The sequence below is a fragment of the Crinia signifera genome, chromosome 7, assembly GCF_055691185.1.
Source record: "Crinia signifera chromosome 7, ASM5569118v1, whole genome shotgun sequence".
NCBI classification, from domain to species: Eukaryota; Metazoa; Chordata; class Amphibia; order Anura; family Myobatrachidae; genus Crinia; species Crinia signifera.
Window position 1 is genome coordinate 195,844,942 of NC_139223.1, and position 14,107 is coordinate 195,859,048.

The following is a 14,107-nucleotide window of genomic DNA, read 5'->3' on the forward strand; positions in this document are numbered from 1 at the left end:
AAAACTCTGGGAGCCGATGATAACCCAAAAGGCAGGGCCCTGAATTGAAAGTGATCCTTCCCTATGGCAAACCCTAGGTAAGCCTGGTGAGGCTTCCAAATGGGAACATGAAGGTAGGCATCCTTGATGTCCAATGATAGCATGAACTCGTTCGGTTCCAAGGATGCAATGACAGAGTGAATCGACTCCATCTTGAAAGGTTGGTATGATACCAATAGATTCAGGGACTTGAGATTTAGGATGGGTCTGACTGACCCGTCTGGCTTGGGCACTGCAAAAAGATTTGAGTAGTACCCCTTGCCTCTCTGTGTCTACGGAACCGGGATGATAACCTGAGACTTCAGCAAGATATCTATCGCCCCCTGAAGAGCCGACCTCTTGTCCTGAGACACGGGAAGAGCCGTGGTGAAGAAACGTGTGGGGGGGAGGAAGGTCAAACTGGATTCGATAACCGTCCGAAATGAGCCTGCGAACCCAAGGGTCCTCCGAAAGGGAGAACCACTGGGTTCTGAAGTCCAACAGGAGAGCTCCCACCACCGGATCCCCCACAAAAGCTGGCAAACCGTCATGCCACCGGCTTCTGAGGTGGCTTAGGCTCCTGTGGTCGAGCATTGGATTGAGGGCGGGCTCTAGCCCGAGAGCCTCTGGAGGCCTGAAATCCACGTCCTCTACCACGAAAGGACTGCTGCGGACGAAAGGACTGAAAAGACGGTCCCGTATAGTGACGCCGTGCAGGTGGAGCTGCTGAGGGAAGGAATGCTGACTTCCCCCCAGTGGCCTGCGAAATCCACTTATCAAGCTCCGGTCCAAACAGGATGTCTCCTGTGAACGGAAGCCCTTCTACTGCTCTCTTGGACTCGGCATCTGCCTGCCAAGAACGCAGCCACAATGCTCTCCTTGCGGAAATGGCGTTGGCCGAAATACGAGCAGATATAAGCGAAATATCCTTCGCCGCGTCACCCAAAAAGGCTGCAGACTCCTTTATGTGCTCTGCTAATTGACCAATCTCATCCCGAGACATACCTGAATCCAAACCCTCTAGGATCATTTCTGCCCATCTAGCATTTGCCTTGTTTACCCAGGCCGATACTATGGCAGGTCTAAGCTGGGCACCCGCCGCCGTGTAAATGGTCTTTAGGGTGGCCTCTAGCTTGCGATCCGATGGATTCTTCAAAGAAGAAGCTCCCGGAACCGGCAATGTCGTCTTCTTGGATAACCTGGACACAGACGCGTCCACTGGAGGCGGAGTCTCCCACTTGCCTAAAGCAGCTGGATCAAAGGGATATAACTATGGAAAACGTCTAGGCATCTGAAAATGCTTATCCGGGTTCCTCCAGGCTGCTAAAAGTTGATCCTGGTTTGGACAAGGAAAAACAATAGAAGACCTCTTTGTCAGACCAAACAGGTCCAATTCCTGCGGTTGAGGAGCAGGGTCCTCAGGTAAATTAAGAACCTGCTTCACTGCAATAATGGCCTCAACGCCCCCAGGGGTAGGCTCCGGTTCAACAGGATCTTCCTGCACCTCCTCCCACTCTCCTTCCTCCATTTCTTTAAACGGAGGCTCCTCGTCAGAATCATCCGACTGAAACGCAGCCTGTAAAGGCCGCTTCTGGCTAACAGAAGCCTGTTTCTGGGTCCTATTCATTGAAGAAGCTAAGGACTCCACAGACTTAGCCAGGGTTGAGGCCCACGCTGGTTCAGCCCTGCGTGACTCTGCCAATTCCACCGATAATTTGGACATATTCCCTGCTAGCAGGGAAGCCCAGTTAGGAGCAGTGGGCTCGTCTATCAAAGACCCCGTAGGGGAGGCAGAACAGACCTGACAAAGCGTTGGTTTGCCATCTGCAGAGTATTGAGCAAATTTGATGTTACAAGAAGTGCAAATGAATGCCTTCTTGGAAGCCTTGGTGCCTGATCTGCCCGTCATGCTCCCCGCACAAGTCCGGTCCACACAACCTCTTGCGTCCTCCTCCACACACACACACCACACACTAAAGACACCAGGGGCTGCGGGACCTGGAGGGAAACAAGCTTCGACACCCCAGAATTCACCCCTAAATATCTACCCACAAGGGGTTAACAGGAGTCGCTGGCTGCAGTAGTCCTATGGAATAGGAAAAGAGCAGCCTTTTACACATAGCAACAATTGTCTGTGTGTGTGTAGCGCATAGCAAAGGGCCGTGCCGTGCCCGCCTCAGGCTTAAAGCCTAAACATTACATCACCCCCTCTCCAGCAGCGTCTGTAACAGCGCGAATTCCAAGATGGCGGCGCCGCGATGCTGCACGTGAAAACGGCAGCAGTTAGGAGGGGGACAAAAAAGCATAGTACTTACCCTGAGGCTGCTACCGCTTGAGTGACTGGCAGACCCTTTGTAGCATAGGGCTGGCAGGAGCACAAACGTCTGGGCAGGCACCTTTAGAGAGGCTCTGACAGACAACCTGGTTCAGAACCAGGGGCGCAGGAGACCCGGACCCAAGCTTTTAAAATAAGCAGGGAAGGGCTCTGTATTCACAGTGTAGATAGTAGAAAAACTAATAACCTGCAGGAGCAGGTAGAATGGTGACCAGCTCCCTGAGCACAATTTTCTAACTGGGGGCTGATGGGGCTTAGAGGGGAGGAGTAGCCTTCCCTAATCAAATTAGTAGTGCCTAGCTCCCAGCTGTCCCAGCTCTAAACCCCAATGTGAGTTCCAGTGTCACCTGCTGCATGATAGAGAAACATTCTTTGTTAAATGCAGTGCAATATGTTAGCAGTATAAAATGAAGATTAGTATACTTGTATGTGCTTCATTTACAGAGCGGGTGGGGTGTATGCTGCTTGTTCACCACCACTGTGTCCATAAATGTCAACCATTATATACCATATATATCTCCTGTCGCTTTGCCTACGTTTATCTAACATCCTAAAGGCCCCCATACATTAGGCCGACTTGTCCTAGGGACAAGTCGGACCCAATTTAACTGCGAGCCGCCCGGCAGCTTCCCGGGAGGCTCACATACAATTTGGCACTTGATGTGCCATTTTTACATGGGATAAATCGCATGCGATTTATCCCATGTAAAAAAAACCCCGGGGAGCTGCAGGGCGGTGAGCAGTAGTGGGGGCGGGCAGCGGCAGTAGTGGGGACGGGCAGCGGTGGTGGGGGCGGCCAGCGGCGGTAGTGGGGGCGGGCAGCGGCGGTGGGGGGGGGGCGGCGGTCAGCGGCAGCGGGCGGCGTTTGCGGTGAGCGCAGTGTACTTACACATAGCAGCAGCGGCGGGGACGGGACGCGCAGTGGCGGCTATTATATTTTTAAAATACTTGTCAAATGACCGGCCGCTCTCTGATTGGCTGAGAGCTCTCCGGCCAATCAGAGAGCGGCCGGTCATTTGACAAGTATTTTAAAAATATAATAGCCGCCACTGCGTGTCCCGTCCCCGCCGCTGCTGCTATGTGTAAGTACACTGCGCTCACCGCACACGCCGCCCGTCCCCACCGCCGCTGCCCGCCCCCACCACCGCTGCCGCTGGCCGCCCCCACTACTCCCCCGGTGTCTGTATGCATATGCCTGTCAGGTGGCAGGCATATGCATACAGGGAGGTCGGACGTGATCGTATGTACAGACCGTTTGACCTCCCTGATCCAGTCCGATGCGCACGGGACCGCGCATCGGATCAAATGTCACATACCTACGATTTTGGGCCGATTTCATCCGATTATCGGCACAAAGTGCCGAAATCGGATGAAATCGTCCCAAAATCGCATAGTGTATGGGGGCCTTAAGTCACAGAGCTGGATTAATATTACACTCCATTTTGAACCGCAATGTATTCTTGCTCGCTATCTTCACTTCTTATACTGTGCAGTACTACAGTAAATACATAATCCCTACATTAAAAGCATCGAGCCCGCTAACTAAGTCAGTGGGGGACATTATGCAAAATGCTTCATGGACAACCTGAAGCATTGAGTTATCTAATAGCAAAAATATCAGTTGTTTGTATTTTGGATTCACTTCGGAATGCCATCAACTTTAATGTCATACTATCCCTGATGCCAGGAGAAATTAGCAGGCTGCACGTGTTCAGAGCCTTGTAAGTAATACTATGTTACAGTTATATATCATTCACATAGGGTGTGGTATAGGGATCTGACAGTCGGGATCCCGACTGGCCAGACCCAGACAGCATGGTGAGCGCAACTAAGCCCCTTGCGGGCTCGCTGCGGGCACCTATTCAATTCTCCCTCTATGGGGATTGCGGACCCCCACGAGGGAAAATAGCGGGTGGCCGTCGGGAACCCGGCTGTCTGTGTTTTGACATTTGGATCTCAACGTCGGGTGAATGCCAGTCAGGATCCCGTCTGGCATCCATTCACATAGCAGAAGACTGTGTCCAGTGCATGCCTGTACCCTGAAATTCTAACTGGAAGGTACTGCAGGGTTAAACTGCCATTTAAACCAGGGTTTCAAAACCTGGTCCTTAAGGCACACTAAGAGTGAAATTTAATAGGACGTGAGATTCAGAAAGTGAGAGATTTGCTAAGAAATCTCCAGTTTATTTTAAAGCTGCAATCATTTACACTGCAAAATCAAACTGGTTTTGAAGTGTAAAATGATTGCTGCTTTAAAAAAAAAAAAAAAAAAAATGAGGATTTCTTACCAAATCTCTCACCCTTTTAAATTTCCCCTTAACAGTCCAGGTTTTGAGACATCCATGTTTGAGCACAGATGGTTAATTCAAAACAACTGCATTATTATTATTCTTGAAACATGGACTATTAAATTGGTGACACACCTAAAGATTTGTCTGTCCAATTTGTCTGGTGGGAACAAAAATCTGGTTTTGTATGGGGAAGTATGACAATAAACAATCGCTCCCAACTGCTGAAAAATGGAAAAAAAAACGATTGCTCGGATAAATATTTTAAACCTTATGCTGGGTACACACCAGGACGATCCTGCTCGTGAGCTGAAGGAGCCGCCGACCGGCACAACAAAAAAACCCTGATGTGATTGCGACCCGCACCCACTACAATGGTCGTTTCTGAGATCCTACCTGCAGCAGGCAGGATCTCAGAACAGACCTAATGACCCGCGGGGCCACACACTGGATCAGATCACATCAAAAGGGCAGCGAAATGGCCCAAAACATGGGTGATTTACATACAATCGGTCGAGATTGTATCTAATTGGCTCATTTTGGCCCATATCGTCCTGGTGTGTACCCAGCATAGATACATGGATAGATAGATACATGGATTTAATCAATTTGTCTGAATGACCTCCGTCTGTTTTCCAGTATGCTTCCATACTTTGCCAGCTTTTTGTTCCCACCAGATAGATTGGACAGATAAATCTTTCCAATACGATTTTGCCTAACAATGCTCATGACTAGACCAATTCAGGCAGACAAAAATGGCCCAATACTACCCAATAATTATTTAGTTCCAAATGATCCCTTTCATTCCAAATCATCTCCCCTATACAGTATCACCATGCACTAGACATCAGTCCGAGATCCCTGATACAGTACCTCCATCCACTATACATCAGGCCGAGATCCCCGATACAGTACCTCCATCCACTATACATCAGGCCGAGATCCCTGATACAGTACCTCCATCCACTATACATCAGGCCGAGATCCCAGAAACAGTACCTCCATCCACTATACATCAGGCCGAGATCCCCGATACAGTACCTCCATCCACTATACATCAGGCCAAGATCCCTGATACAGTAATTCCATCCACTAGACATCAGGCCTAGATCCCTGATACAGTAATTCCATCCACTAGACATCAGGCCGAGATCCCTGATACAGTACCTCCATCCACTATACTGTACATCAGGCCGAGATCCCTGATACAGTACCTCCATCCACTATACATCAGGCCAAGATCCCTGATACAGTACCTCCATCCACTATACATCAGGCCGAGATCCCTGATACAGTACCTCCATCCACTATACATCAGGCCGAGATCCCCGATACAGTACCTCCATCCACTATACATCAGGCCGAGATCCCTGATACAGTACCTCCATCCACTATACATCAGGCCGAGATCCCCGATACAGTACCTCCATCCACTATACATCAGGCCGAGATCCCTGATACAGTACCTCCATCCACTATACATCAGGCCGAGATCCCTGATACAGTACCTCCATCCACTATACATCAGGCCGAGATCCCCGATACAGTACCTCCATCCACTATACATCAGGCCGAGATCCCCGATACAGTACCTCCATCCACTATACTGTACATCAGGCCGAGATCCCTGATACAGTACCTCCATCCACTAGACATCAGTCCGAGATCCCCGATACAGTAACTCCATCCACTAGACATCAGGCCGAGATCCCCGATACAGTACCTCCATCCACTAGACATCAGGCCGAGATCCCCGATACAGTACCTCCATTCACTATACATCAGGCCTAGATCCCTGATACAGTACCTCCATCCACTAGACATCAGGCCGAGATCCCCGATACAGTACCTCCATCCACTATACATCAGGCCAAGATCCCTGATACAGTACCTCCATCCACTAGACATCAGGCCGAGATCCCTGATACAGTACCTCCATCCACTATACATCAGGCCAAGATCCCTGATACAGTACCTCCATCCACTATACATCAGGCCGAGATCCCCGATACAGTACCTCCATCCACTATACATCAGGCCGAGATCCCCGATACAGTACCTCCATCCACTATACATCAGGCCGAGATCCCCGATACAGTACCTCCATCCACTATACATCAGGCCGAGATCCCCGATACAGTACCTCCATCCACTATACTGTACATCAGGCCGAGATCCCTGATACAGTACCTCCATCCACTAGACATCAGTCCGAGATCCCCGATACAGTAACTCCATCCACTAGACATCAGGCCGAGATCCCCGATACAGTACCTCCATCCACTAGACATCAGGCCGAGATCCCCGATACAGTACCTCCATTCACTATACATCAGGCCTAGATCCCTGATACAGTACCTCCATCCACTATACATCAGGCCAAGATCCCTGATACAGTACCTCCATCCACTATACATCAGGCCAAGATCCCTGATACAGTAATTCCATCCACTAGACATCAGGCCGAGATCCCTGATACAGTACCTCCATCCACTATACATCAGGCCGAGATCCCTGATACAGTACCTCCATCCACTATACATCAGGCCGAGATCCCAGATACAGTACCTCCATCCACTATACATCAGGCCGAGATCCCCGATACAGTACCTCCATCCACTATACATCAGGCCGAGATCCCCGATACAGTACCTCCATCCACTATACTGTACATCAGGCCGAGATCCCTGATACAGTACCTCCATCCACTAGACATCAGTCCGAGATCCCCGATACAGTAACTCCATCCACTAGAAATCAGGCCGAGATCCCCGATACAGTACCTCCATCCACTAGACATCAGGCCGAGATCCCCGATACAGTACCTCCATTCACTATACATCAGGCCTAGATCCCTGATACAGTACCTCCATCCACTAGACATCAGGCCGAGATCCCCGATACAGTACCTCCATCCACTATACATCAGGCCGAGATCCCCGATACAGTACCTCCATCCACTATACATCAGGCCGAGATCCCTGATACAGTACCTCCATCCACTATACATCAGGCCGAGATCCCCGATACAGTACCTCCATCCACTATACTGTACATCAGGCCGAGATCCCTGATACAGTACCTCCATTCACTATACATCAGGCCTAGATCCCTGATACAGTACCTCCATCCACTAGACATCAGGCCGAGATCCCCGATACAGTACCTCCATCCACTAGACATCAGTCCGAGATCCCCGATACAGTAACTCCATCCACTAGACATCAGGCCGAGATCCCCGATACAGTACCTCCATTCACTATACATCAGGCCTAGATCCCTGATACAGTACCTCCATCCACTATACATCAGGCCAAGATCCCTGATACAGTACCTCCATCCACTAGACATCAGGCCGAGATCCCTGATACAGTACCTCCATCCACTATACATCAGGCCTAGATCCCTGATACAGTACCTCCATCCACTATACATCAGGCCTAGATCCCTGATACAGTACCTCCATCCACTATACATCAGGCCAAGATCCCTGATACAGTACCTCCATCCACTATACATCAGGCCTAGATCCCCGATACAGTACCTCCATCCACTATACATCAGGCCGAGATCCCTGATACAGTACCTCCATCCACTATACTGTACATCAGTCCGAGATCCCTGATACAGTACCTCCATCCACTAGACATCAGTCCGAGATCCCTGATACAGTACCTCCATCCACTAGACATCAGTCCGAGATCCCTGATACAGTACCTCCATCCACTACTCCATCCACTATACATCAGGCCTAGATCGCTGATACAGTACCTCCATCCACTAGACATCAGTCCGAGATCCCTGATACAGTACTTCCATCCACTAGACATCAGGCCGAGATCCCTGATACAGTACCTCCATCCACTATACATAAGGCCTAGATCCCTGATACAGTACCTCCATCCACTATACATCAGGCCTAGATCCCTGATACAGTACCTCCATCCACTATACATCAGGCCGAGATCCCCGATACAGTACCTCCATCCACTATACTGTACATCAGGCCGAGATCCCTGATACAGTACCTCCATCCACTATACTGTACATCAGGCCGAGATCCCTGATACAGTACCTCCATCCAATATACATCAGGCCGAGATCCCTGATACAGTACCTCCATCCACTATACTGTACATCAGGCCGAGATCCCTGATACAGTACCTCCATCCAATATACATCAGGCCGAGATTCCAGATACAGTACCTCCATCCACTAGACATAAGGCCGAGATCCCCGATACAGTACCTCCATCCACTAGACATCAGGCCGAGATCCCAGATACAGTACCTCCATCCACTATACATCAGGCCGAGATCCCAGATACAGTACCTCCATCCACTATACATCAGGCCAAGATCCCTGATACAGTACCTCCATCCACTATACATCAGGCCTAGATCCCTGATACAGTACCTCCATCCACTATACATCAGGCCGAGATCCCCGATACAGTACCTCCATCCACTATACTGTACATCAGGCCGAGATCCCTGATACAGTACCTCCATCCAATATACATCAGGCCGAGATCCCTGATACAGTACCTCCATCCACTATACTGTACATCAGGCCAAGATCCCTGATACAGTACCTCCATCCAATATACATCAGGCCGAGATTCCAGATACAGTACCTCCATCCACTAGACATCAGGCCGAGATCCCCGATACAGTACCTCCATCCACTAGACATCAGGCCGAGATCCCAGATACAGTACCTCCATCCACTATACATCAGGCCGAGATCCCAGATACAGTACCTCCATCCACTATACATCAGGCCGAGATCCCCGATACAGTACCTCCATCCACTATACATCAGGCCAAGATCCCTGATACAGTACCTCCATCCACTAGACATCAGGCCGAGATCCCTGATACAGTACCTCCAGTTTCAATACCAAAATGATGGGAACAATATAATATAAGGTGTAGCACACACACACACAATATATCCGTAGCCATTACGACCATCGGACCCTGGTGCTGACAACTCACAACATAATTATCGTCCCTTTCTGACAGAGCCATGTCGAGCTGGAAATAACATATGTTGGGAAACATTGTACTTGGCAATTCATAGACTAGTTAAAAACATAACTTGCTAAACCTACCTTGCAACCCGGCAGACAGCAAATGAAGGATGTCAAGCCGAAATCTGAAAGAGAAGTAAGAGCCAATCACAACACTATAGTGCATACAGTACACACAGTCCCATTCCATTGTCGATTAGATTTGGAATATTTGACCTGTTCTAAAGTTTCTTCTACTCCTTTTTGATTTTCTATTCAATATGCATTAGATTTGCTATTCGGTTTCTATTCGATCTCAGTGTTCCTGATCAGGCAGGAGATTGAAATTGAATCTGGATCGAATTGAATGCAGCAGTGAACACATTAGATTACGGAATATTCTGGGCATCTTTGCTGCTGAGCTGTGTACATTCATACTGCGTTCAGACCGCAAATGCAGGGTCGCACCGGGACTTTTAAACGGTTCAGTCCTGGTGCGACCATGGATGTGCGGTCTGTTCAGATTGCAGCAGCAAACCGGAAACATTGCCGGTTCACTGACGTCATGTGGGGACGCGTCGGAGTGTCAACGAGGGCAGGGGAGGAGACAGCGCTTAGAGCTGGAGCTGCTCCAAGCACTGGTAAGACCTCTGCTTTTTACTGGGTTCGGATTGCCGTGTTGTTACCGGTTAACTGTAACCGGTAACGCCTTTCACATCGCACTAAATACCGGGATGAGACGGCAAGAAACCGGCTTGTATCCGGTAATTAGCTGCGATGTGAAAAAAATATGTTTTGGCAGGACAAATTCAATACCCAATTACAGAATAAAATCTGATCTACCTCAAAAATCCACACAATACATACTTGTATACCACAAAGAGGGGTTAGATGTATTAAGCCTTAACAAGAGATACATCCAAGGGTGATAAAGAGAGATAAATATCCAGCCAATCACCTGCTAACTGCCATGTTACAGGCTGTGTTTGAAATAAGTCAGTAAGGATCTGATTGGCTAGACATTTATCACTCCTTATTACCCTTGCATTTATCTCTTGTTAAGGCTTAATACATCTACAGTTACATCCAGTTCCCAGAACATTGGGGCAGATGTATCAGAGATACAAGAGATAAATGCAAGGGTGATAAGGAGAGATAAACGTCCAGCCAATCAGATCCTTACTGACTTATTTCAAACACAGCCTGTAACATGGCAGTTAGCAGGTGATTGGCTGGATGCTTATCTGTTCTTATCAACCTTGCATTTATCTCTTGTTAAAGCTTACTACATCTGCCCCAATATGTGATAAATGTATTGTTCAACAATAAATACAAACCAAATAAAATATTGATAATAGGTTTCATAATTTGGCCACAACAGAAACTTGAGTCTATAGGGTCAATCTGCATCATCACTGCGGCCAGAATTCACACAAGAGTGCCCGCTGCCCTATAGGACTGCAAACAATTTTGTGCTAAGTGGGGCTGGTTCAGCCTGCGAAGGGAGCGATTTTAGGTGCTTTTACTGGCTGTGGCAATGGTACATTACACCCTTCGCAAAGAATAGGATTGCTTCCCATCAGTGACAAACTGCTCATAGTATAAACTGATGTCATACACCATTTCCAACGCCATCTAAAGCCCAGGTTATTGCACGCGAAATTGCATGGATCAGGGGTTTTGCTCAGTGGAAACGGGTCCACCCAGGTCTTCCAACCCAAGAACTGTTCCCAGCGCAAGTGAATTTTGTCATCACTAAGCATTGGCACTGCACCTGTGTGCAGTGTGTACAGTGACGATCTGTGGTGGAAAGGGTCGTGGTCCGAGGTCTGTTCCAAATTCTGGTTAATTCCCAAGACATTCAAACAAGAGATGCACTGAGCTATGGCGATGCTGTTTTGTGCCCTAGCGCAGTGCAAACTGCATCGCGGGATGCGATGCATCCGGGGAACCGGATTTCCCCGACCTAGAAGCGCACTGATTTCAATAGCTCCCTCCCAATGCTTTTCACATCGTTCTGAATATAATTGACCCCATTGATATGAAATGTTTATGTGCATGTTTTAATTTGCATATATGTAATTACTGGTAGCATAGTTGCCATCAAGGGTCATTGACACCATCCCCACAAACCTGATCCTTCCAAAATGCATTACAGTCAACTAGTTGAAGGCTGTGTCTACACATTGCCTTTTGACAGGATGCAGTTGAACAGGATCCTGTTTAGCAGGATGCAGCAGGCTTTTTATGTAAGTCTTGTGTAAGCATCCTTCTAATCAGCTCCTGGTCGACTGCATCCCGCTAAAAAGGCAATGTGTAGACGCAGCCATAGACTTATGCTGGGTACATACCAGAACGAAGCAGATTGTAAGACGATCGTATGATCGGCTCAAGATCTGTTGGAGCACACAATCTGAATGGTTGTTTACAGATCCTACCTGCTGCAGGTAGGATCTGCAAAACGACCAATCAACCAGCGGGGACGTGCATCGGATTGAAATCGGCCCAAAACAAGCCCAATTTACAAAAATCTATCGAGACTGTATCAAAATTAGGTGGATTGGGGCCAAATCGTTCTGGTGTGTACCCTACATTACATGTGCAGTCTCCTACCTACCAAAAGGCAATGTGTAGGCGCAGCCTTAAGGCCCCCATACATTGCCACTAACTATGAGCTGGGGATCCTTTGCTGCAGGATCGTACACGATACACCGTATCAACTCTTTTTGCATACGAAGTGTGGCAGTATGCGATGCCATTGACTGCCACATGATCCAACAAATCCTTGTGGCAGCAATGGCGGTCTCTAGGTCCGATCCAAACGTGACTGCGCATCTTATCAGATCCAGTGGTAAAACACATACAATATGGCACTCTACAAGATTTTTTTGGCCAGATGAGTCAAAATTGAGTATGTCTGTGAAAAGAAAAATCGGTACTTATGTATTATCTGGGCTCCCATGTTAAATACACCCCATTTTTTCATACCCCCACTATCCAAATACGCATGGAGTTGATTTTATATAGTGTGGCGAGCGCAGCGAGCCACCGTGCCCGAAGCGTGGCGAGCGCAGCGAGCCCCGCGAGGGGACACGGTCTCATAAGAAAAACGGGAGCCCAGATATTACATAAGTACCGAAAAATCAGGAGCAAAAATATAAGTGATACATCGACTTATAGTGAGGAGCAAATGCCATAAGTTATCTTTAAGAAGACAACACAAACACTGGAGCTTGCAGCTAGAAGGATAAATAAGCAACCATGAAAACGGATTATTGGGTGCTTTATAACTAGTGCTAGATAGTATTAGACCAGTGAGTCAGAGGAGGCCGCACCCAGGTCTTCCCTGCCTAATGCTGGGGAGGAAGGAACATTATCCAGAAGCATCACTCCCACCCAGCAGCGCCTCGCTCAGGAGAACAGGGATTATCCTGCAATGCTGGAACGGAGCACCACATACAGATACGACCCAATGTCACAAAACCAAAGTAATCTTAAATGATTTAACATCCCAGTCAGGAACCATCATAGGCTCAAGCCCACAATGGGGTACATGTGTGTGATGCAGGGTTACCAGGCTCAGGTGCCCTGACAGTTTTAAGCATAGAGATATGTCATTGTTGTCTCTCTAGCACTGTTGAACTACAAGTATCAGCATGCCACATGCTGGGACTTGTAGTTCCTCAAGCTCTGGAAGGGCACGGATCGCTTAGTAATGCTGCCATACACATTACTTTAATGACAAAAGCTGACAGGTCATGCTGGGACTAGCAGTTCCACAGCAGCTGAGCAGACTGCTTAGCCTATGACACTCTGCAGTGAACGCTAGGAAGATGATGGGCAGTCATATTGTCAAGCAGCAGGCCTCCCACCCAACAGCCTGACTCCCGTACCCCAATACCAGGTACCCACCGGATCACAAGCCTCACTGCTCCCCGCTGTGCCTGGGCACGTCACTGCCCCGTCTCCCTGTGCGAACCCCGCCCGACACCGGCCACAGACACTGCGAGGGACTGAGGCTCTACGGTAAGCGATGGAGGCCAGAACGCCAGACGCGCAGCTGCAATTACGTCACCGCCATGAAGTTGCAAAGAAAAGCCATTGCTAAATGTCTCCTTAGCAGCGTCCATTTTGTCGTAGTCAATTCCGTAAGCATACAGTAGAATTGGTCTCCGGGAGGAATAATATTACTAGGCGGTTTACGCAGACCAAACCCAGTTTGTTTTCATTCTTATTTGACATCAATTGTTTACATACTTTGTAGGAACGGTCCCTGGCTGCTTGTTGTAACGATTTGCACCTGAAGAAAATGTATCTATTCTATTTGGCAACATTGACCATTACTACAGCAAATTGATTTTGTTTATTTATGCCATTCTCATTATTCATTCATTTCTTTATATTATTGCTATTTATAGAAAAATATATTATATATAAAAAAAGAAAGTAAAA

General features: G+C 48.2%; 1 protein-coding gene across 6 annotated transcripts in view; it reads right to left on the reverse strand.

Annotated features, from left to right (window-relative positions):
* Positions 1-13,721, reverse strand: part of DYNC1I2 (dynein cytoplasmic 1 intermediate chain 2) — a 105,460-nt gene extending 91,739 nt beyond the window's left edge. For 4 of the 6 annotated variants that reach the window (XM_083154820.1, XM_083154822.1, XM_083154819.1 and 1 more), the window contains exons 1-2: positions 13,568-13,721; positions 9,758-9,801 (exon numbers count right to left, since the gene is read on the reverse strand). The gene's annotated coding sequence lies outside the window, so the exon portion shown is untranslated. The remainder of the gene's footprint in view (positions 1-9,757; positions 9,802-13,567) is intronic. The other 2 variants (XM_083154823.1, XM_083154821.1) reach the window with 1 other exon arrangement.
* Between the last annotated feature and the right edge of the window lie 386 nt (positions 13,722-14,107).